At 41.8% G+C, this 24,836-nt stretch overlaps 1 protein-coding gene across 3 annotated transcripts in view; it reads left to right on the forward strand.

Annotated features, from left to right (window-relative positions):
- Positions 1-24,836, forward strand: part of HECW2 (HECT, C2 and WW domain containing E3 ubiquitin protein ligase 2) — a 1,462,881-nt gene that overhangs the window by 445,507 nt on the left and 992,538 nt on the right. For all 3 annotated transcript variants that reach the window (XM_069225854.1, XM_069225856.1, XM_069225859.1), the window contains exon 3: positions 3,070-3,126. The gene's annotated coding sequence lies outside the window, so the exon portion shown is untranslated. The remainder of the gene's footprint in view (positions 1-3,069; positions 3,127-24,836) is intronic.

The following is a 24,836-nucleotide window of genomic DNA, read 5'->3' on the forward strand; positions in this document are numbered from 1 at the left end:
CCATTCGAAACCAATAATTACAATCCACCAACAGCCAACACGTGTTTCGTCCAATGAGAAAGTTTGTTCTCAAAGACTTCATCAGGGCTGCAAAATATAAAAGTTAACTAAATTAAATAAAATGGGACTCGTCCCATTCAGCATCTAATAACCTAACACCCGTGACTTCAGTGAAAATGACTTTAACAAAGTATGTGACTTTGCGTGACACGAAAGGAATAATAGAATAAAATACACAGAAGGTCTTCCTAATGCATATATCTAATCTGTGACATACAGCATGCACGAGACATCATGTGAAATAAGGTTCATCGGGGGAGTTTTGCCCATCCAATATTAGATAATTTCATGTAAAAATACAAGTATACTCAGAAATAGTAGGATAGTCATGGCACCCACGTGAAAAGTCCTCATATATGTTATCAATCAAAGGACAGAAAGAGCATGTCCCAAGTAGCCAAAGAAAAAAGAATACAAATAAAAGATGAGAAGGCCATTGCAGTCATAGGAGGCTTGGAGAATATGTGGATACTGCCCTGAAAGTATCCACGAGGTTTTGCATTTAAACTTTAAGTCAAATTCATACAAATTCTTATGGTCCAGTGGGATTGGTCCTCATGATCTTCCAATTTGCCCATTAAAACATGTTGTTGCTTTTGGAGAAATCTGTCTCTCTGCACCATTTTAACTTGTTTATTTGCTTGTTCTGCCAAGGATGTCTCAGCCTGATCTATTTGAGTCTCTCCTTTAAGCAAAGAATCATCTAAGTCTGTCAATACCTTAGCGAAAGTTTGATTCAGGGCTGCTATACTATCATCTGGACGTCACCTCAGATTGCTCGTGCCTTGAGATCCATAGGGGTGGATGAGTGAGCTGTCTACTGTTGCATTGATGAAGCTTGTTCTGGGACCATCACTCCCTTCAGATCTCTGATTAACAAACGTTTCTTTAGTGGATCATGTCTTGGAGGCCTTAATCTTGTTTGAAGCCATTGTCCAATTGGTTTTGTCGATCATAAAGATCTAACTATTAAGGCCTTTATTGTGAGTCAGGTGGACTTCCACACAGAGATTCCCAGTGCCTGGAATCACTATTACTTACCAGTATTTCTTCATTGAATCTCGTCTATTGTGATATGGATCACTCAGATTGAGGAATAACTGTTCTTGAGTCTCCCCTCTGCAGCTCCTGCTACTGATATGAAAATTAAAGCCTGTTCGCTGTTAATGGACCCATCATCCAGAGTTGACTGAGGACACGATTTGTTGGTTTTCCCAGAAATTTGTATTGGGTCCTAGTATAGGCATATTTCATTTTAAGGCTGGTTTGTTAGCAGCACTGCCTTTTTATTTAGGTTCTGTTGAGAAAGGATTGCTCCTCCGGGACACTGTCAGTAAAAAGAGTAAATGCTATGACATGAAATGAGGGAGCATGCTGCCTCACAATGTAGGGACTGTTGCTTAAATCTAACTTCACTATTAAATTGAACCAGCAGCAGACACCTCTACCCTGCATGGATTAAGACTTCTTTAGTGTGCTATCATTATGAGCTAATGTCCAACAATGCTGCAAGGAGGCATTTACTGCTTATTTAATACTATCCTAGTCTGCATATGAGATTTGTAGACACACTGACTCAACAAGGCATGTTGAACAAAACAGGGTGGAGTCACCATGCAGGCAAGGCCCTATCCCCTGATTGGAAACCCTTAAAAGGGGCACTTAAATGCGACCAGGCTGCCTAAGATTGTTGACATAAACCATTATAAGGACGGCATGAATGGCCTCACTCACTTTGTGGTTAGGTGGAACCATGTTGGCTTGTCCTGTGTGGCATAATCATCATCATTTGCTTCTTAGGTAGACCTACGCATTTATGGCACCAGCAGCTCCTACCAAGATTCACCCCTCATAGTAACAATTACAACTTCACAGTAAACCATAGACCACTGTTTACTCTTAACAAACCTTTTTGTCAACATTGCAAGAGGGGAAGAGCCCCGAACGGCCCCTTCCTATTTGCAAATGGCTTACCATCAATTTTGAATTGGTGGTAAAATGTTAATGTTTTGTGACCGAACATTAATACATCTGTTAAGGAATCAGTATTTGGAAGGGACGCCCTTAACTAATTTTTATTGAACCTATTTCCTGATTCGGAGAATCTTTTCTGCATCTGTAATAAGTTTACAAAAATGTTTTAAAGGTCACCAACACTCACATTTAATGAATCTGAGGGTTTGCGATTATTTAATCATTTTTTAAATCAGGCTCTTTGTCTCTGTTGTCCACTAAGCTGGTATGGCTGCACTATATGGGTCATCGTACTAGCCGTAAACAGTCAACCTAGTCTCTTTCATTGCCTTGTCCATTGTTAGTCCTTTTCCGTCCTGCTACTACCCTCCATTACTGGGTGCTACTCCTCAAAAGACTTGTCGTCTGACCTAGGAGTAGTTGCTGCCGCTTTTGGCCATGAGTATGATTTTTGAGGTGACATGAAACTATGCCCTATATTTTAAATAAATGGGAATTGTTATATTGGTTCGGAACATTTGTTGTGCATAGAAGGAGCAGCGTAATCAATCCACTTGATTTCACATCAGTAAAAATGTGTTTATTTCACTTACAGAGGCAGTTGCCTGGTGTTGGGCAAAATCAGACTTGTCCATTTGAACCCATTTTACTGTTTCAGTGTCCAGTATTAGAATACATTTCGTGATCTAGATATCTTCCAATGTTTTTCTCCAAATCGTATATTTTGCTCTGCTCTGATTTGCATTCTTAGATGAATCCTTCCTCTCAGCGTTAAACAGTCCTTCATGCTGCCCTATGGAAATGTAATTTCATTATAACTATGGTGACAAATCAATTCAAAGGCAGTCCCAAATATTTTGGTTAATATTCTTCAAATGTATTTAGGGGGCAGCCAAAAACAACTTTCTGGTAGAATCTGACAATAAATTGAATATAAACATTTTATCATGATCCTAATCAGTACAATATGGATGTGTTCCTGTATATACATCACATTTGTTACAGATAAACTTTTTTTCTGGACTTTCAATACAGGTTGAAACATCCAACTCTCTGATCCACCCCGGCACCAACATCGGACCCAACTTGTGGGTAGGTGTCTATCAGAATATTTATTGATTTTGAAAAAGTATATACATGTAAATGGCAGCTTATTTTCCCAAAAATGTGTGTTTGTATGGTAGTGTAAATCTATTTTAGTTTAAAATTTCGTTTTGTTGTCTCCGATGTCATATTTACCATTAAAATGTGCCCGCATTTGGTTTTTCATTATATCCGCTATGTGATCGGCTCACCCTGAAAAGGGATATATTAGTGTGATGATGGTACAATGAAAGTGAAATACATTTTAAAGCTCTCTGTTTATCAGGCAATCTTTAAAAGACAGCTTTGGACGTCTTGCTAGGATCGATGTAATGAAGATAAAAATTAATGCCAAAAATAATACCAGAGAGGGGGCTCTGACGTAGGCCCCCTTCAGCCATCCTTGCTGGAAGTAGCATCATTTACTTGGATCTGCCCATCAGACAACCATGTGATGTGTGGACTGTCAGTTATCATGAATTAAGTCATTTTTCCTATTTACATCTGATTTTTGAATTCACAATGGACACGCATCAAGGGGCAGTCTCTCTCAAGGGACTAGCTGTCTCCATGGAGCTGTGAGGCTCCAAAGGATGGCAACGTGCATAGCAATTGAGGCTGACAAAATGTGCTCTGCACTTCGATTTAAAATAAGTTCTAGCCATGGAGGAGGTGAACAGAAGGGATCTTGGCCTTCTCCATCCCCTTGTGTCACCAAACCTACTTGTGAATCATCATGGAGAAGCTAGTGTTTCAAAGTAGGTAGCTTAGTCACTGCACTACTAGACGGTATCTTCTCAACTTTTAGGAAAAAAATATTAGAAGGGAAACTTTAGCACATATGGGGAATTATAGCAGGGGGCATGCACATTATATGCTCCTTCACATTGACCCAATGTGGTTAGGTTAACCTTGTTGACTTTTCTCCCCACAGTGGGATAATAATACATGTTTATTGGGCTGATAGCTAGACCTAGAATAACCACATATACTTTTTACTGATGAAACGTGGGTTTGATGCTGAATAACGAACCCTCCCCATGTGGGGTTCTCTCCCTTTCTGGCAGCTAACATGTTTCTCCGACCTGACCGCTTGGTGGAAATGTCTTATATCAGGTCACCCAGAGTGGCTCGATGTATCACAGAAGTGTAACAGATACTTGCCTAAAGATATTAGGGGCCTGGGCAATTAGTTGGGATTTAGCTTTTATCCGGGAAAAGGGTAAACTTGGTCGGCACCACAATTGTAGCCGGCATAGCAATAATCAACCCTTCCTAGCCTTGGAAAAACTACACATAATTATTATAGATTATGCCATTGAATGGCCTATGCATACACATCATCTGCTTGCCCTCTGAACATCCCTGTCATCAGTGCCAACGATACGCCTTAGAGACTGCTGAGTAGCTGCCCGGTGCGTAGAATCTGGTTCGCATTTTTAAAAAAAAAACATTTACTTTCATTTGCAAAAATGTGTTTATTAAAATACACGGGCAGTCGCAGCCTTGGACACAACCGGGTACTTTTCATGTTTTAAAAGGGGTCTTAGAATCAGGGGTCTAGCTGCGGGAGGGAGGATGTTTGGGGTGTGACCCTCCCCCCCCAAATAAAGGCATTTCTGGCTTGAGTGTTGGTTCTGGGGGCCCTGAGTCGGGTATTCTATGCCTTTGTTGGTTTTTCTCGCCTTTTTGTAACTAAAAGGTTTTAACGTGTTATTTTTTTATTTTATTTTTATTTATTTTTTTACAAAAAATGATCTTAGACAGAGGACCATCTAATGCAAATAAGTATTGTTCCTGTCACCATGTTCCTTATGGGAAGTGTACCCCAAACCTTGGTCATCCCTCCACCCTTTGCATACTATTTTTTAGTTGGAAAATTTGCAATTCATACCCCCTGAATCTCACTGACTAAGCTATCCCCATATTTGACTAAAAAGCCATACACATGAAGTACCCGACCACCTATATTATGAATCTGGGCCTTGACATGGGTATGAAATGGTTTGAAAGTGCTACCATAAAATACATTATGCGTTTAAAATAATTGTGAAAGGGATGGGTTATTGTAGGTAAAGGATAGGGCTATGTGACAGAAGAGGACAAATACATTTAGCCCTCACTGTAGCCTATTAACCACACAGACTGATAAAGGGCACCCTCCAAAGTAAAAAAAAAAAATTGTTAGTCAAAAATATTAAACACAACAAAAAGGCCAATGCGTGTTTCATAACGTCCATTTCTTCATCGGGGCAATCTAGTCCATTATAATCATTCACTACAAGATAAACAAAAAAATAATAAACAGTCATTAGAGTCAACCTTATTAATGAAAACACCATGCCATACAGTTCCATTACCCATTCAGTCTGTACATTCGTATATACAGTAGCAAAATTAATTGTCAAAGATAGTGTTTAAAAAAGGTTTTAGTTTTATAATACATACTAAATCCTGCTCTTAATCAAATAATTACCTTTCAATCCGAAACGTAATGGGAGAACTCGCAATCATTTAATCAATCGCAGCGCACTTTTAAATTTGCCAAATCACTTCTTTTACTACAGTTCCATAATGTTCAATATCTAGTACAACATTGTCAAAATCAATCGAAGTTTAAACCATAAATTGTTATTCATTCACAAATTCTTAGACATAGAAGGATGTTTACACATAGGCAATTCGATTCCACAGAGCTCGAATATAAAACAGCTGCTCATAATTATTCAAAAGTGCCACTTGCTACGTGGATTTCTCAAAATTATTCTGGCATTCTTATTTCAGAACCACTATCAATTGCTTAAAATAAAGTGAAAAAATATTTTTAAAACAATGATGGACCATCTAAAAAAACGTTCCCCAGAACCCAGTTTCCCTTTGGACTTCAGGTAGAAGAGTATTTCTGTGATAATCCAAGTAATAATCATTGTCCCAAAATATAAATCACATACACTTAGGATCATTTCTGAAGTCAAGAAATAAGACAGTACCCCAAAACCCTAATCCTTTCATTGTCCTCCTGGTCATCTCTTTACCTGCTGGCTTCCAAGACGCGACTGGCTTAGTGCCTCTTGATCTTCAGTATGCGACCAAGCCCTCCCTAGTCTGAATACTTCCTTATATCTCATCAAGGCCCAAAATGGTTGATGCCATGTGCTTTTAGAACCAAAAAACTCTATGGTCTCTCACTCAATGCCCTCAGTGGAAAGCAAAGACAGTTAACTTCACCTATTCCCCACGAACAAACAACATTTCATTTATATATTTCCAAAACATGCACTTACTGAATGTGTTCATTTTTGTAACATACAAAGAGGCTACACATTTCGAAGCAAAATAATCTTCAAAATCGTTCTAAAACTCCTCACTTTGTTAAAAATTCAAGAGAAAAAAATGAAACAGAAAAATACAATTCTTAGAAGAACCTATAATATTTGCAAGATTGAACTGATAACCTTCTGATTCATGGATCGTCCAACAACCTGTTGCACCATCATCACCTATTGAATTGCCACCAATGTCATATGATATCCCAAAGAGTTCTTAATATAGAAACGCCACTCATTAAGAAAACACTGTAACATGTTGGTGTTACCCCAACCTATTAAATACGTTAGTCATTAAAAAGAAACTTCAACGAACCAAATAGTGTATGTGGGAATCGAGCATTGACCTCCTATTTCATGAATGACCCCAACTAACCACTAGCACAATTCTAAATCCTATACTCTTTTGTCTGTTGAATATATGTATCTATTTTGCTTCCAATGCACATAATCTTAGAATCCTGTTACCATCCCTTCTATGGGGATTAACTGTAACTATCCATGTAAATATAATATCCTGTAGATCAGTCAAAGAATGTTCTTCATAAAAACTTCAGATCTCTAGTCTTTATTGCTCGCAAATGTTCCTGCCACCTAATTTTCAACGTTGGTGCTGCTGAATTTATATATAATTTCTAACATGCATATATTACAGAATACCGATTCACATCATAAAACTGGACGTCTGTAGCCATCAATTGCCAAGTGTTTTTCATCTCGTATGTCATAATGTAATTAATAAACCGAGCATAGTCTAGATTTGCTCCATTTCGTTGTAGTTGGCACAGGCTGCGTCCTCCATCATTACACAATCCTTCATAATGCCAGCCTATGAGTCTTGCTATTTTAGTGACCTGAAATGTCTGACTAGAGGAATTCCACAAATATATTAACTTTAAAAACATATTAACAAATGCCACGAAGATGTATCCGATTTTCCACGCTCATGACTGTAAGCATGCTGTTTCTGATACTTAGGAAGTTGCATGTCATTGATTGGAGGTCTGCTGTGGACAGCTGTTTCTCACACCCCTTGGTCTTGTATGTATGTGTTATTTAGGTAAGGTAAGACGCATCCGAAAGTTGTACAGAGGATGTAAGTAAGCGTGTGATAGAGCGGAACGTGGTAACAATTTACCTGCGTTCGGATGCTCTTTAGGTCGATGAATCTTTTGACTAAGTGGGAACTCTCTGTACCATTAATCGATCAATCACCTTATATCGATAATCAATAACGAACATAAGCAACACCTTGAACAACATAACACTTAACAATTAATCCAGAATACATTTCGGCGAACCCTGACCTTTCAGCCAGGAATAACCACACCAGTTTATTGCAAAGTTAGTGAATTTATTTCCCTATATTAACAAAGCTAGCACAATGTAAATGTTTCTCAACACCAAATGATAAACATATATGAACATTAATAGCTGTCCATATCGTCGAAACAAATGTAATCTATGAAGCATTTGAATCACAAGGCATTCGATAATGGCAATGCAAAGCACTAATACGATAATCTGCAATGAACTAATGGCATACATTTAGTCAGCATAACAAGATCTCCAATTGCATCGTGCGACACATGGAATCCTCATCTAACCTCAAATTAGCATCGGCATGTGGGACTTCATGCAAAAACAATTTAGCAACATTAATTTAGAAAACTCCTAGCTAGGGTCCTTATCAAAATCAGCAGTTGGTTACCTAAAAGAAACACAATGCAATTTTACAATTTCCTTTCATAATTACCAATTCCGATCAGCAATCAATGAATTCTTCGTCTCACAGGTATCGTTTCTCGATCAGCATAGGGCCGGGACAAAGGGGCAGGGGTGAACGGGGCAATTGCCTCACGGCGGCAAGATAAGATTACTACTTCATGCAAAGGGGCAAATCAAAGTTAAAGTCTCTAGGGCAAGAATCATTAAAGTCTCTTTCTCTCGATTAGAGAAAGCATCAAAGTCTCTCAAAATGGCGTCGCAGCAAAATGGGCCATAGTAGCTACGAAGTCAAAATGGCGGGATGTCCGAAGATAGAGAGAGAGCTTTCCTCTCGTGCACCTGGGTTTTATAGACAACAGTTCAAGTCCAGTAGGGTCTCCATTGGAGGGTTCATAGGTTAGCTTCAAATTGACCAATCAAAAACGACAGTTCTCAAGCTTTTACTTAAGCATACATTATCCTTGGAGATGGGTACGCAAGTTGCAACATTGTCTCTCGATTAGCTTACTCTCAGAGCCTCCATTGTCCGCACCTGCAAGCCGACCTTGAATTAAAGAGAAAATATGCCATGCTGGCACTAACTTTAAGATAAGCATGTGAACAGTTTCTGTGGAAAAGTACAGCTTCGAGCAGAAATACACGTTTAATAGCACAGTGGAAAAATACGAACATCTAAACCGTGAGACCAGGCAACTAGGCCAAAGCCTCCGCTAAAGTAATGCTAAGCTAAAACATTTCAAACAAGCAAATCGTAGCACACGTTTATGATTATGTCGGATTAGTGCAATTCTAATACACCACGTTATATAAAGCACGCGTATAAATGATGGCAAACTACTCTGAGGGCACATTTTGTCCCCGTACAATCTTTATTAGTTCGGTTAATATCACACATGATTATTTCAGCACTACGTTTAAGCGTTAATAAATCAAAACCTTCATTTTCTGCTTCATTAATCCCTCCTCTGATGACTACTTGTCATCACACAAATTTAGCCCACAAATTTTATCCCATTAAAATTCTGTCAGCTCCCTTTTCCTTTTAGTTCCCCTAGTTTGCGCTTTGTTTTCTTCTGCCATTCTTTTCATAATTTTCTCCTCCTTTCTTCTTTTAATTCTTTCCATAATCATTATTATTCCCCTTTTTATTCCCCAAATTCCAAATACACAAATTATCACTATTAATATCCCTTCTATTATTTTCAATAATATTCCATTCCAAATTCCCCCAATCCAATGTCCCACTGAAGCAAGTCCCTTTCCAACCTTCTCCCACACTCCTGGTTCTTTCAGTTCTTTCAAATCTGCACTTTCTTTTGTTAGATTAGCAAGCATAGTTTTAATCTTCACACTATTATCAGGTATATAGGTGCAGCAGTGACGTGCACCAATCATTTTGCAAACGCCTCCATCCTTTGCTAAAAGAATGTCTAAAGCAAGCCTATTTTGAAGAGTCATAGCTCTTTCCGCTGCAAGTTCAGCATCTATCAGGATTATAGCACCTGAAAACTTTGTCAACATGTTATCCACTATAGTAGACAACTTTCTTTTTTTGATGGAATTCAGCACAACTCCCAATGAAGGAATCATGGCTCCAAATATATCACCTACCACAGCAGCTGCGGTCTCTCTCTTCTGGATACGATGGGATCCAGATTTCTTTTGAATCATCGATATGTCATCCAGTTGATAAACCTTTGGAAACACTATACCCAAATAACATCTTCCCCACCATCCCTTTGGAAGACGATAATAGGCATTATGCCCACAAATGTAATACACCCCTGGAATGACAGGGTCAAGTCCGTCCATCATGAATGTCCATTTGGCCTTAAAGATAAACGTATGTTTGCATTCACTCGCTCCTACAAAAATATTGTCATAGTAAGATTCACCTCGATATATACAAAATTTCCCTACATGCCAAGCATCTAAAGCAATTTTCCCTTGTGTCTTTATAGCAGCAAAATCATAATTATCTACTGAAGTCCTCTTATGTAGCTCTTTTTCTAATTTTGCCTTCATTTGAGCCCTTCTATCATCTGTGCGATCTAAAAAGCTTATTTCTACTGCAGAGAGTGAGCAGGTAAGATTTTCCCTATGAGCGTGAGCCGTTTCAAAAGGTTGCATTGGCTCGAAAAAGTCCCTCATAATTTTGTAATCCCAATATTTTGCAGTCTCGCTTAGCTGCGCTATTATAGGAACATAAGCAAATGTAACATCATAATTCGAATAAAAATACTGTATGTTAGCTTGACCATAAAACCTAGACATTACTATACTACATGTAATCCCGTATGTAAGAGGCATGTGGTGATAAGTCACCCCTTCCTTTACTGATGTCGGTATCTGGGTACACACATAACAATCTTTCGCATCCATAGTCTCAACATACTCTGTTAATAAGCGATAGAAAACGTTATACGAAAGCTCTTTCTTATCATGCAAGAGCCTCTCATCCAGTGCTAGTCTTTTCAATGGTGTTAGTTCAGTGACTGTAACAGGAACAATAGTAGAAGCCTCAATATTCTCACTTTCACCCTTTCCATGCATTCCAAACACAATTGCCATTATTATTATTACACATGTTAGTACCAAACCTATACAGACATATTTACAATATTTCTTTCTATTATTCTGCATAGCGTACCTAGGCATGATCTGTATAGAATCAGAGAGCTAGAAGCACTTATAAATGAAACTACTTAGCAATTCAGTTACAAACTGAACGAGCACAATGTTCACACCGTCTTCTTCTAAAGGCCAGTCACTTATCGGTTAGCAGCATTTGTCTCAATTCGGTTTAGCAATGTCTCAGCTGGTTGTTTGTCTCACGTTAGATTGCAGCAAGCAATACCATTTACTTCCGTTTCAATCAACAGAGTCTATGAAACTTTTCTTTTCTATTGGTATCTCTTCTTCTTCTTCGTTCTCGATGCTTAGAGATACAAACTCATCAGTCCAATCATCATTTACTGCATATGCCCATTCAGGACCGGAATACCTCCTGTTTGGTATCCTTTTCCTTTTCAATTTTGCTTCTCTTTTCGATTCTGCTTCGCTGGCACTCTCCTCCTTTGCCAAGTCTTTTTCTTCACTTGACGATTGTTCCACGACAGTCACTTCCTTTCTTTTCTCTTTCACTTTTGGCCTTCCTCCTTCGTTCAAACCTTCTTTGCCCTTTTCTTTTATCAGTGAGATACTTAATCTTCTTTTTGCACCGTGTCCATTTGATGGACCTGCGATCTTTTCTGTAGAGGTTTGAGCTTTTTCGTTCTGCTTTTCTTTGTCCCCACCTTCAGGGGAATCAGTCACGTTTTCCTTTTCTTTTTCTGTATCATCTGTTTCTGGGAAAGCCCCCTTCTGCTCAGGCTCTCCTGCCTTCTCACTCTCTTCGAGCCCTTCGTCACCGTTACTTTCTTCAGGCTCTGTATCACTTTCAGCTGCTTCAGGTTCCTTGTCACCTTCAGCTGCTTCAGGCTTTTTGCTACCCTCAGCTGCTTCAGGCTCTTTGTCACCTGCAGCTTCTTCGTCGCTGTCTGAACTTTCTCCTTGGTCTCCCCCAAGTGAGTTGGCGTCTTCGTTGTCGGAGAATATCTCTTTTTCTCCTGCTTCTGCCTGTTCGCTTTCAGTTCGCTTTTGTTCTGTCCCAGCACTCGGCACTGCTTTATCAGGCACTGGTACTTTCAGCGCTTCAACTTCCTCATCTGTGGGGCACAGCACCTTCTTTGTGTGACTGGCGTGAATCCAGTTGGGAACCCCCGCACACTTCACAGCGGTAGTTGTCGTCAGGATCACTTGGAAAGGGCCTTTCCAATGGGGTTCCAGACACGACTTCCTCACGTGCTTCTTTATCACGACCCAGTCACCTGCTTTCAGTGCGTGTCCTGGACCTTGGATCGGTGGCAAGGTGGTCGCTTCCACCTGGTGAGAGAAAGAGCGAACCACGTCAGCCAGACCTTTGCAGTAGTCTAACACCATATCATCTGTAATATTCAAAAGCATGTTTGCGGGGACTGCAGGAAGTCTCATAGCCCTGCCCATGAGAATTTCGTGCGGAGACAATCCAGTTTTTCTATCCGGAGTGTTTCTCATTGACATTAGCACTAAGGGCAATGCGTCAGGCCATTTCAAATTTGTTGATGCACATATTTTTGCCATTCTCGATTTCAGCGTACCATTCATCTGCTCCACCAGTCCTGATGCCTCAGGGCGATAGCTACAGTGCAGCTTTTGCTCAATGTTCAGTGCTTCACAAAGTAACTTCATCACCTCGTTATTGAAGTGACTTCCCCTATCTGATTCTAAAGAGATCGGGAATCCGAAACGTGGTATTAACTCCCTCAATAATAGCTTGGCAACTGTAAGGCTGTCGTTTCTACGTGTGGGGTATGCCTCAATCCAATGACTAAAAATGCACACAATCACCAACACATATCTTAAACCTCCATGTACAGGCATCTCAATGAAGTCCATCTGCATACGGCTAAAAGGACCGCTTGCCCTACCAATGTGACTCGCGCTCACAACTGTTCCCTTCCCTGGGTTCATCTGCTGGCAAGTGACACATCGATGGCAAACTGCTTCTGCAGCTTGACGAAATCTGGGGTTAAACCAATCAGTTCTGAACAATCTTATCATGGCATCTCTCCCTAGGTGAGCTTGCCCATGATAGAACCGCGCAAGCTGTGATAAGAGACTATTTGGCAAAACAAATTTTCCCTCATGTGAAACCCATAGCTCGTCTTGTCTCTTTATACATTGTGATTTAATCCAGGAATCTCTTTCATCCTCCCTGACATTATTCTGTAGTGCTTTTAGTTCTTCTATTGTATCTACGACCTTCAAGGCAAATGCTTCAGCTGGTTCGAGTTCTGGTTCACTTATTGTATTCCAATCATCCCTTAGCAATATACAGTTCAAGGCACAAAATCTTGCGACTTGATCTGCATAGGCATTTCCCAGAGACACATAGTCCTGTCCTTTCGTGTGAGCACTGCACTTTACCACTGCAACTTCAGCTGGCACTTGAATGGCATGTAACAACTCCCTTATTCTCTCCCCATTTTTCACTGGGGATCCTGAAGAAGTCAGGAAACCTCTCTGTGACCACAGTTGTCCAAAGTCATGCACAATCCCAAACCCGTATTGGCTATCAGTGTAAATGGTGACTTTCATCAATGCAGACAATTGACATGCTCTAGTAAGGGCTACAAGTTCTGCTACTTGTGCAGAATAGACTCCTTGGAGCCATCCCGCTTCCAAGACCCCTGTCACAGTACATACAGCATATCCTGCTTTCAAAATTCCCACCCCATCTCTTAGACATGAACCATCAACAAAAAGAATTTGGTCATTTTCATCAAGTTTTGTATCCCTGATGTCAGGTCGGGGTTTTGTGCAAAATTCAGTCACCTGAAGGCAGTCATGCTCGACGTCTTCAGCGTTCTCAATTTCAGCATTTTCTCCAGGAAGCAAGGTAGCTGGATTCAACGTAGTGCACCTTTTCAGCTGCACATTCGGTGAGCCCAGAATAGTCGTTTCATACCTTGTGAGTCTTGCTCCAGTCATGTGCTGCGTTCGGGAGCGGGTCAAAAGTATCTCAACTGAGTGAGGGACCATGACTGTTACTGGGTGTCCCATCACTATTCCTTCACTCTGAGTGAGGCTGATACCAACTGCTGCTACGGCGCGCAAACACCCTGGGAGTGCTGCTGCAACCGGATCCAGAGTAGCTGAAAAATACGCTACTGGTCTGTTTACGCCACCATGGGCTTGAGTCAAGACAGACAAAGAGCATGCATCACGTTCATGACAAAACAATGTGAAAGGCTTCGTGTAATCAGGCATACCTAAAGCTGGAGCCCTACACATGCACTCCTTTAATTCAACAAAAGCATCCATCTCATCCCCTTTCAGTTCGATCTGATCCAAGGCATCCTTCTGGGTCAATTTCAGTAAAGGCTTTGCTAGAGACGAGAAGTTGGGAATCCACTGGCGACAATATCCCACCATTCCCAAAAACTTCCTCACCTCCTTCCTTGTCTTTGGTGGACTCATTTGAAGTACACTTGTAATTCTTTCCTTCATTATTCTCTGTGATCCTTTCTCTATCTGGTGACCCAAGTATTTCACTTTCTTCTGACAGAACTGCAGTTTGGAAGGAGACACCTTGTGTCCATTCCCTCCCAAATGGTTCAACAGAGCAATGGTATCGGCTGTGCAGCCACTTTCTGTCTTTGATGCAACCAGTAAGTCGTCAATGTACTGTACTAAGGTTGACTCGAATGGCAACTCTAACTTTTCCAAGTCTTTCTTCAGAACCTGATTGAATATCGACGGTGACTCAGAGAACCCTTGAGGAATTCGACACCAACTGTATACTCTGTCTAGGAATTTGAAACAAAAGAGGAATTGGCTGTCCTCATGAAGAGGTACAGAAAAGAATGCTTGTGACAAATCGATGACTGAGAACCACTCAGCTTCGCAAGGGATCTGAAACATTATCACAGCCGGATTCGGTACGACAGGGCAGCACTTGATTATGATGTCATTTATTTTTCTCAAATCCTGTACAAGTCGGACTTTCCCACTTGGCTTTATTAGTCCCATTATCGGTGAATTACATGGGCTGCTTAATACTTCTTTCAGTACGCCCTGCTTCACGAATTCGTCAATAAGTTGGGCAACTTTCATGAGAGTATCTTGTGGCATGTGGTATTGTGGGGTCTGGGGAAAGATCGCATTGGGCTTTACCATCACTTTTACTGGTTCCACTCCTTTCATCAATCCCACCTCTTTCCCTGTCATGTCCCACACTTCCTTTCCGACTGTCTCCCGTAATTCTGCTGGGATATCTTCTTCAGTTATCATCGGTAAAAGACAAATCAGAGGATACTCTTCGTCGACTGTTTCTATCTCATCCCCCTCTACACTGTCCTCGTCTTCCCCATCATTGCTCGTCTCTATTGTTATTCCTTCGTTTGAACACATGATCGAGCAACCCAATTTACACAATAGGTCTCTTCCTAACAGTGCTATCGGGCTTCAGTCACACACCACAAACTGATGTACCCCTTGATAGTTACCAATGTTGACTGGTACCGGATCTGTTATTGGGTTCGTCAGATGTCTGTTTGCTACTCCCACCACTTGAACTGTCCTCCCAGAGAGGGGCAAATTTGGAACTTCACTGCTCTTAACTGTTGAACGTGTGGCTCCCGTGTCAACCAAGAATGAAACACGATGACCCATTACTCTTCCCTCTACGTACGGACCCCTTTGATCGACTTCCAAGGATGCCGCAAGCACACAGTCTCCTTCCTCACCTGAACTCTCACTCTCCCATACGTTGTTTATTCCACTCTCACTGTGTAATGGGAACTGTTGTACTGTGCCGTTTGTACTCATTACCTGACCCGTTACCTGTGGAGGAACCATCACTTGCTGCTGACTCATTGGTGCCAAAGGTATTTGCATTTGCTGATTAGGTACCATAGGTAACTGCTGTTGCATCGGCTGCATCTGCGTCATCTGCACACGGGGCATCTGCATCTGCTGCGGCTGCATAGGTTGTAATCCCTGCAATTGATTTATGGTCTGAAAATTTGGGTTTGGACCTCTCATTTTCGGTCCTCTCATTGTCTGAAATGCATTGACATCATTGTTTTGCTGACCAACACCTACACCTGCACCTGCACCTTCCTGCACCACCATCGGGCACTCGCGTTTCCAATGACCTACGTTTCCGCACGCATGACACGGCATCACCTTCTTCATTGCCTGCACACCCGTCACAACAGTGTTCAAATCCGGACCATTATTCACAAAACCTCCTCTACCTCTGCCTCTGGCCTGTGGCTGAAATGCCATGTTTCCTTGCAACTGCGGCTGCTGTTGCTGAAACGCCATGTTTCCCTGCAACTGCGGCTGCTGTTGCGGTACCTGCTGTTGGAACCCTTGCATCCCTGGCAACCCTTGCAGTCCTTGCAGACCTTGCAAGCCTGTCTGAGCCGCCTTAAGCTGCATCATCATCACCTTCTCTTTCAGCTTTTTCTGTTTCACCTCAATTTCGTCGCTACAGTATTTCGCATAAGTCAAGACTTCATCAATCGGTTTCGACTGCCAGCAGATCAAATGCGATTTTATCATCTGACTTATCTCTGGTTTCAGTCCTTCCACAAATCTGAACACAAAATGAAGCATATCTTTCGCCTCAATTGCTTCCGTGCCACTGTAATTCTTGAACGCCTTCAACAACCTCTCATAGTAACTATGAATCGATTCTTTAGCCTCTTGGGCAGTTCGATCAATCTTCTGCCAATCCACATTTTTCGCGGCAACCTTCGTCTTCAAATGCTCAATCACCTTATAGTACAGACACATCACCATAGGTGATGGTGCACCCGTCTCTCTGTCTCTCTCTGGTTCACTTGTCGGCCAACCTACAGCTCTTTTGCAATCCTCCCACAAATCTGCCGGAACCACAATCTCGAATAAAGTGTTCAGGTCTTCCCAGAGACATTTGGCAAGCTTCACAAACCTATCAGTTTGTTGATACCATTCGATCGGCTTCTCCCTCAGTTTGGGAAAATCATTCGTAAAAGACTGAATATCGCTCCTGTGCCATGGTACATGTACCAATTTTCCCCCTGCTGTCTCTCTCATGGGTAACATTGTTACGGTCTCGCTGCTCTGCGGTCTTTTCTCATTGTGCTCTGTGGCACTGTCCCTCCTCTTATCCTTCCTCTTTACCCATCTGCTTTCCCACTTGTCTAAGCACCTCCACACTTGGGCACTCTGCAACAATTCTCTAAGGTGTGCCTTCATGCCTGCTGATCTCATGTGTTCAAAATCTGTGGTCCCAAAATCCAACCTATAGCTCCTGCTCAAGTGTTTCGTCTTGCCTATGTCAATCCCGTTCCTGTCTGCTACTTCCTGCAAACTTTTATGTACCTTGTTTACTTCTTTCGTGATCTTTGGACATAGATACCTCAACTCCTCTTCCGTGTAGGATTCTAACCTGTTCACACCCATATTCCCTTCCACCAATTCTTGTGCTTCCATGTTCAGCCTCATCCTGCTCAATTAATCGTCTCCCTTCCCACTGTCTGAACTTTGTGTGGAATTTAGACTGTTGAACCACTGTGTCAATTGTTGCGCATTTACTCCCATCAGAGTAGCATTCACATCGACTGCCATCGATGGTTGCGGCAACTTTTCAGTGTTCGATGTTAATGGTATTATCAGTGGGGGGCTCGACCTCACCAGTGTTGACTGAGCGCATACGGGACTAAACTCCATCAAGGACCCACACCCAGTTGGCTGAGTCGCTATCGGAGTTATCCCTGGAATGTTTTCTATGCACCTTCTTTCTGTCCCATTTTGCAGCATTGGTCCCTGACTGTTCATGCCTAAGTTAGGCTGACTATACAGAGGTACCACTGGACCTACGGTAATGGGCAGTGATATCGCATCTGGATTTTGTCCATTTCCCATATTCTGAGGCATGTTCATCCCCATATTATGGGCCATCATTGCCGGCATGCCCATCTTACTCCCCGTCATTTGAGCATGAGCGTTTCCTCCCTGCATCTGCTTTTGAGGCATCGTAAACTGAGTTGATTCAGCTTGTGCCATTGTTGGGTTGTAACCATTCTGTACGCCCCTTACGGTTGGATCTAGAATCATCCCTCCATTGTTGTCACTGCTGTAGTACCCTGGCATCTGCGGCTGATAATGTTCTGCTGGTTTCAACACGGGCACATCTGGATACATTCTCCTGACCTGCGGTATCTGTGGGGTGAGCAGTAAACTCGGGTCCTTAGATCCCGATGGTGCTCCTGGACTCTGCGTTTCACTGTTCTGTACCGATGCCGGAGGGGCAGAACTGGTACTTGGACCTTGTCCATTCTCTGCATAAGGTGGTGGACGGTCGTTCAACAATTGCATTATCAACTCCTCATCCTCTAACTCCTCTTCTCTTCTCAACTTTTCCTTGTCCTCTCTGTCCTTGGAACACTTCCTGTCTGTCTTACAGGTAGCTTTCTTACCTGTCTCCTCTTCATCCTTAGTAATTGCGGGGAACAATTTTATTCCCTGCAATACATCTGACCTCCACACCTTCTGCGCATTATCCCACCTAGCATCCGCTAGTGTCTTTTCTACCTTCCTCATCCTTGTTTCGAACTTGTTTTTCTGTTGCTGTCTAGCCATGAGTTCCCAGATTGCTAGGGCCTCAAACTGTGCTGGCCTTGGAGGCACCTTCATGTCATACATCGTAAATCTCAAATTCTCTAGGACCCTTATATTGAATGTCCCATGTATCGGGAATGCTACGCTCCCATGTTTCTCTGTCCACTTGTGCCATTGCTTTAGCCAAAGACACGGAGCTACCCCTTTTTCCTCCATTACAATGTAAGCTGGTGTGCCCTCGGGCGGCGTCTCTTCCCCTACGCTCGCTTTGATGTATGACTCTCCCTTCATCGCGCTCCTGAATGCTTTAAGGAATTTCATTTTCTCGTCTTTTAATTCACAAAGTTTATAATCAATAGGTCACTTTTATTTCACAAAATTCGTAATCAATAGGTGACTTTAATTCCCGGAATACTCTTCACCTGCCTTTCCCCTTCCAATCGAGTGCCACGGACTGCGTCCAATCCGTGCGCGACCCTTCTCTCCAACCAACCTATCCCAGCGCGGCTCTTAGTGACGTCACACTCACACACACTGCGGCTGACCAAGCCTCGCGGCTAGTCCTCCTTCACTCAGTTCCTCCCGTAACAACTTTTTGCATGTATCGCGAGCTACCAAAAACTAAAACAGATCTGTCGGTTTACTACAGGAAGGGTAACGTAATCGCTTCAGGACCTTAGGGACCTTTCACTAACCTCGGCCACTATTCGATCTCTTTCACCAGCCTCGGCCGCTATTCGGTCTTTCTCAGTCCCCACATTCGCAAGCAAATCTGACCCGCAGACCTACTCTCAACTTGTCAATGATCTGTTCTAGTGCACTTAGAATCTTGTCAAAGCCCGAAGTTTCTTTCACTCCCTAACACACGTACCCACTCGTTGACCACGCCCGATCAACCTACTAAACCGCCCAGACCACAACATGGATCAACATACTCCGGAGTCTCTTGACCTCGCAGGGCCCGTCTCAACAACAACAACCACGTGGACCTTTTTATGCACAAAGCGCCAGACGCACATGAAGTTCGACGACTTCCCTACTCTCACACTCGGAGCCGCACCTCCGCTATCTCTATGAAGTTCGACGACTTCTTAGTTCTACACTCGGAGTCGCACCTCCGCTATCCTTAAAAGAAAACCCTCGCAACCTTTTCACACACTCTGCGGCAATAAGCTGTGCAAGCGCAAAACCCTAACTTCACTCATACCATCACTAGTACTGCCAACGCTGTTTCCATACCTCCTTTCTCTCCATTCGCAAGCTCCGAGATCCCGGGAAAGTCGCGGTGGACCTAGCCCATCATCATCTTGTCAATTATTTTCATCCAAAAAATCTAATTCAACTTTTCGAATAAGGCCTCAAAATGCGTAACCGTTAATTCGATACCATGTACTCTACTGATACAGGGTCCCAAAAGACGTAACCATCCTCTGCTACCATCTACTGATAGAGCGGAACGTGGTAACAATTTACCTGCGTTCGGATGCTCTTTAGGTCGATGAATCTTTTGACTAAGTGGGAACTCTCTGTACCATTAATCGATCAATCACCTTATATCGATAATCAATAACGAACATAAGCAACACCTTGAACAACATAACACTTAACAATTAATCCAGAATACATTTCGGCGAACCCTGACCTTTCAGCCAGGAATAACCACACCAGTTTATTGCAAAGTTAGTGAATTTATTTCCCTATATTAACAAAGCTAGCACAATGTAAATGTTTCTCAACACCAAATGATAAACATATATGAACATTAATAGCTGTCCATATCGTCGAAACAAATGTAATCTATGAAGCATTTGAATCACAAGGCATTCGATAATGGCAATGCAAAGCACTAATACGATAATCTGCAATGAACTAATGGCATACATTTAGTCAGCATAACAAGATCTCCAATTGCATCGTGCGACACATGGAATCCTCATCTAACCTCAAATTAGCATCGGCATGTGGGACTTCATGCAAAAACAATTTAGCAACATTAATTTAGAAAACTCCTAGCTAGGGTCCTTATCAAAATCAGCAGTTGGTTACCTAAAAGAAACACAATGCAATTTTACAATTTCCTTTCATAATTACCAATTCCGATCAGCAATCAATGAATTCTTCGTCTCACAGGTATCGTTTCTCGATCAGCATAGGGCCGGGACAAAGGGGCAGGGGTGAACGGGGCAATTGCCTCACGGCGGCAAGATAAGATTACTACTTCATGCAAAGGGGCAAATCAAAGTTAAAGTCTCTAGGGCAAGAATCATTAAAGTCTCTTTCTCTCGATTAGAGAAAGCATCAAAGTCTCTCAAAATGGCGTCGCAGCAAAATGGGCCATAGTAGCTACGAAGTCAAAATGGCGGGATGTCCGAAGATAGAGAGAGAGCTTTCCTCTCGTGCACCTGGGTTTTATAGACAACAGTTCAAGTCCAGTAGGGTCTCCATTGGAGGGTTCATAGGTTAGCTTCAAATTGACCAATCAAAAACGACAGTTCTCAAGCTTTTACTTAAGCATACATTATCCTTGGAGATGGGTACGCAAGTTGCAACATTGTCTCTCGATTAGCTTACTCTCAGAGCCTCCATTGTCCGCACCTGCAAGCCGACCTTGAATTAAAGAGAAAATATGCCATGCTGGCACTAACTTTAAGATAAGCATGTGAACAGTTTCTGTGGAAAAGTACAGCTTCGAGCAGAAATACACGTTTAATAGCACAGTGGAAAAATACGAACATCTAAACCGTGAGACCAGGCAACTAGGCCAAAGCCTCCGCTAAAGTAATGCTAAGCTAAAACATTTCAAACAAGCAAATCGTAGCACACGTTTATGATTATGTCGGATTAGTGCAATTCTAATACACCACGTTATATAAAGAACGCGTATAAATGATGGCAAACTACTCTGAGGGCACATTTTGTCCCCGTACAATCTTTATTAGTTCGGTTAATATCACACATGATTATTTCAGCACTACGTTTAAGCGTTAATAAATCAAAACCTTCATTTTCTGCTTCATCAATTGCAATGGATTTCGGGTGGGATGGCACACCAATCAAACCCTGTGAGCCATAATGAGTGTGGAAAAGGCAGCTTTAATGAGACAGGTGCAGACTTTAACTTATACAAAGCCTTGGCATCTAGCCATACAAACTATTTAACGCTCGGCCTCACCCTCACTATACATTGTGACAAATATCCATCCACCTACCGCCCCCATAAGGAACCCTTCGAATGCCCATGCCAATGATACTTTCTAAACTCTCCGCACTTCAAGCTTCACCCATCCAAAATGTTGGCTGTCTTCCAAACACTTGCCTTCCTGTGGCCTTTCAAGCTGCATCTCTCAACTGTGTCTTAATCTGATCAATCTCCCTTGAAGTAATTTACAACCTGGTCAACCACTCGCCTCTCCTGCGCCAGCAGCGATGCACAGCATCAAAACTATGACATAACACTAAAAAAATAACCTGTATCATCAAAGATGGCCACAATATGAATAAAGCAAGAACCCTACGACCAACCAGCTAAACCCCCTATTATTTCTGAAGCCAGGGTGGGAGGGAGACACACTTCCTGCTCACTGACCGACGTGTTGGATACAATAGCTATCACTGATGGTCACATTTAGCTATCCGTACTCCACCCTCCCAGCCCCGCCCACTTCAATACACCAACCAATACCTAGCTCCCTGCTTCCGGACCTCGTTACCCACCCGAAAAGGCCCGGGTGCAAGGTTTAACGCCTCCCAAGCCCCAAGTATTATGCTTTTTGAGAATGCGCAGTTTTTTGCTGAGACATTCCAGCGAGCGTGGCCTACCCAGCGGACATTGAGGGGAGCCCGGCTTTCGAGCCAGCTGCCGGTGCATTCATTTCCAGTTGTGTCGAAAGGACCTGTACACTACACTGCCTTGCTGCATCAATTATTCAGCGGTTTCCATCAGCCTAATTTAAACAGTTATTGACTTCTGAGCAACAATTAACATGACTGCTGCCTTCCACCGACTTGCAGCAAATTTTGAAAGGATTTGTAACGGAAGAGCTTTTAAAAATAATGAATTATCTAATCACCTGGGGCATTCACGCCGTTGCTATTCATATAAAACTGGAACACGCTGGGCCTGGGCTCAGCAGAGGCTGCTTTCATCTCTCCAAAGGCCTTGGCTCTGATTCAGAATGGAGACGGCAGCATCATATATTTTTTATTGACTCTGAGATTCTTAGCCTGTCACCGTCACGAACTTTAAATTCCAGCACTAAATACAACTTCACATTTACACGTACTTGTTTTTTGGCTCTCCGTTCTAGAGCTAAAAAAAGCTCTAAAAATATTGAGATGCTATGCTTCCTAAAGCCTTATTTTCAGAACATAGACATATAATCATTCCAGCTGGTTCTGTAATGTTATTGTATGAATAATAATGCGCAGATTCAATCTAAAAAAAACCTCTCACTTAAAGTGACTAACATTGAGATTAATCAGGAGCTATTAATTTGACAATATTCTTGGTTATCTTTTTCAGGAAATCATACATACATCGCGAATTTTCCTTATTTGTTATTTTTATTTTTTATTCACACTTTTGGGGCCTGTTCTCTTCGAAATGTATTTTTCCTCTTCCTTAACAGTTATTAGCATAGCTGCTCCTGGCATATCCCAAACCAGTCTTTTCCTAACAATGCAGGAGAACCCTATTTACCATGGGAAAATTGGGTCACAAGACCTTTTAAGTCATATCTCGTTGCAACTGGTGTGGTGAAATTCTCTTAATTAAGGAAAGAGCACATAATTGTATTACATTTTGGAACAGAGGGGACAAAGGTATTTGAAAACCTTCATGAACGTCTAGAATACGATGGAGGTGAAGAAGCCAGGGAGAGTTTCCAAGTCACTTTCAAGAAGTCTTAAGAACATTTTAGGAGAAAATTGACATATTTCTTAACATGTGTACATCCTCTAAAAGTGTAGAGGCAAAATATGAGAAATTTCTGAGTTGCATAACTGCTTAGAGGGGATTCTCCAATGCATATGGCCTTGGAGACTTGTGTGACTCTTTTATAATGAGATTCACTAGTTACCTATGCAAACAATCCATGTGTTCAAGAAAAGTTAATATACAAAATCCTGAGGAAACAGTTGTCATAACAGAAGGTACTGAAAACTCAGCCGATTTTGGCAGAAAGATGAAAGAACACAATGAACAAAAAGTGTGCAGTATTAGAGATGAAGTCAAAGTTGAAGGGAAGGTGCAAACTCCCAAACATTTCTTAAGCAAACCAAAATAATTACCTGATGCCAGAATGAAAGATTATCATTGAGGTAACCCGTACACTTTGAAAACAATCCTAAGTGTGACACAAGGTTTGTGTTGTGTAGGGATTGTAGTAAAAAAGGGGAACTTTGCTCAACTTTGCAAATAGATGGATGTAAAGAAAGTGAATGTGGTTAAATCCCTAGCAGATGGTATGCATAAGCTTTTGTTTCAGAGTGACAGCGAAGAAAACAATCTAGTATTAGCCAACTGTGAGATACTGTTGAATGGACAGCCTAGTTTAAGGGCTGATAGGTGCTCATCCTACTCTTTGGTGTATGGGAAAGCCTTGAAACAAGCATTCTGAGGATAATATCAGATAACAGACCTTAAGAGTGTAGTAAAGACATTATCATATTAGAAGTGACGGTGATAATGCACATTTCATTCGGGGGTAGATCGACAGGAGGATAGGCGTTTGTCACAAAGAAGGGTTCAAACCTCTGTGGATGGAGACACCAAAAAAGGCATCAAGCTTGATCATAATGAATTGGACCCACTTCTTTTGGTAGAGACATCACTATCAGAGAATGGCATCTGTGCGGATTACCCCAAACTAGTCACTGAAAAATGAGGTTATGTCAACGATTTTAAACCACATATAAAATTGAAGGATTTAGCTCTTCCTTCATATGTAAAATATGCCCAGTCCTTAATTTGTTAAATGAACCCATTGCAACCAAACAGAGAGGACTCTTAGATCCAGGTGTGATTGAAATCATTGAGTGTTTGGAACGGTTGGCCCAACTCTCTTAGCGATGAAGGTAGTGTGGAACCTTTCTGTATGTCCGTGGATTTAAGAAATTGTAACTTTTTAATCTGAGTTTATTGCCACCTGCTGCCTTACATCACAGAAATGCTATGATTGGGGATGCGAGTTGCTTCAGTTTAGTTGATATGTCATCAGCCTGTCACCACGTGGAATTATATGCTTTTTTATCACTGCCAGGTACACAGAGGGTTTGCATTGTGCACTTTGAATTAGCCACTGCTGTATACTAACATATTGTGCAAAAAGTACTGGGGAGTCTCCTCATTTTCCTCTACTTACAGGACAAAATCTTTATCTCTCTCATATAAGAAACATTATTGTTTTTATGGTATAGTGATGAAAAACACAAAGGGTCACTGGCAAGCATTTGTGGTCAATGCTATTCACA

This window comes from Pleurodeles waltl, chromosome 3_1 (assembly GCF_031143425.1).
Source record: "Pleurodeles waltl isolate 20211129_DDA chromosome 3_1, aPleWal1.hap1.20221129, whole genome shotgun sequence".
Classification (NCBI taxonomy): domain Eukaryota; kingdom Metazoa; phylum Chordata; class Amphibia; order Caudata; family Salamandridae; genus Pleurodeles; species Pleurodeles waltl.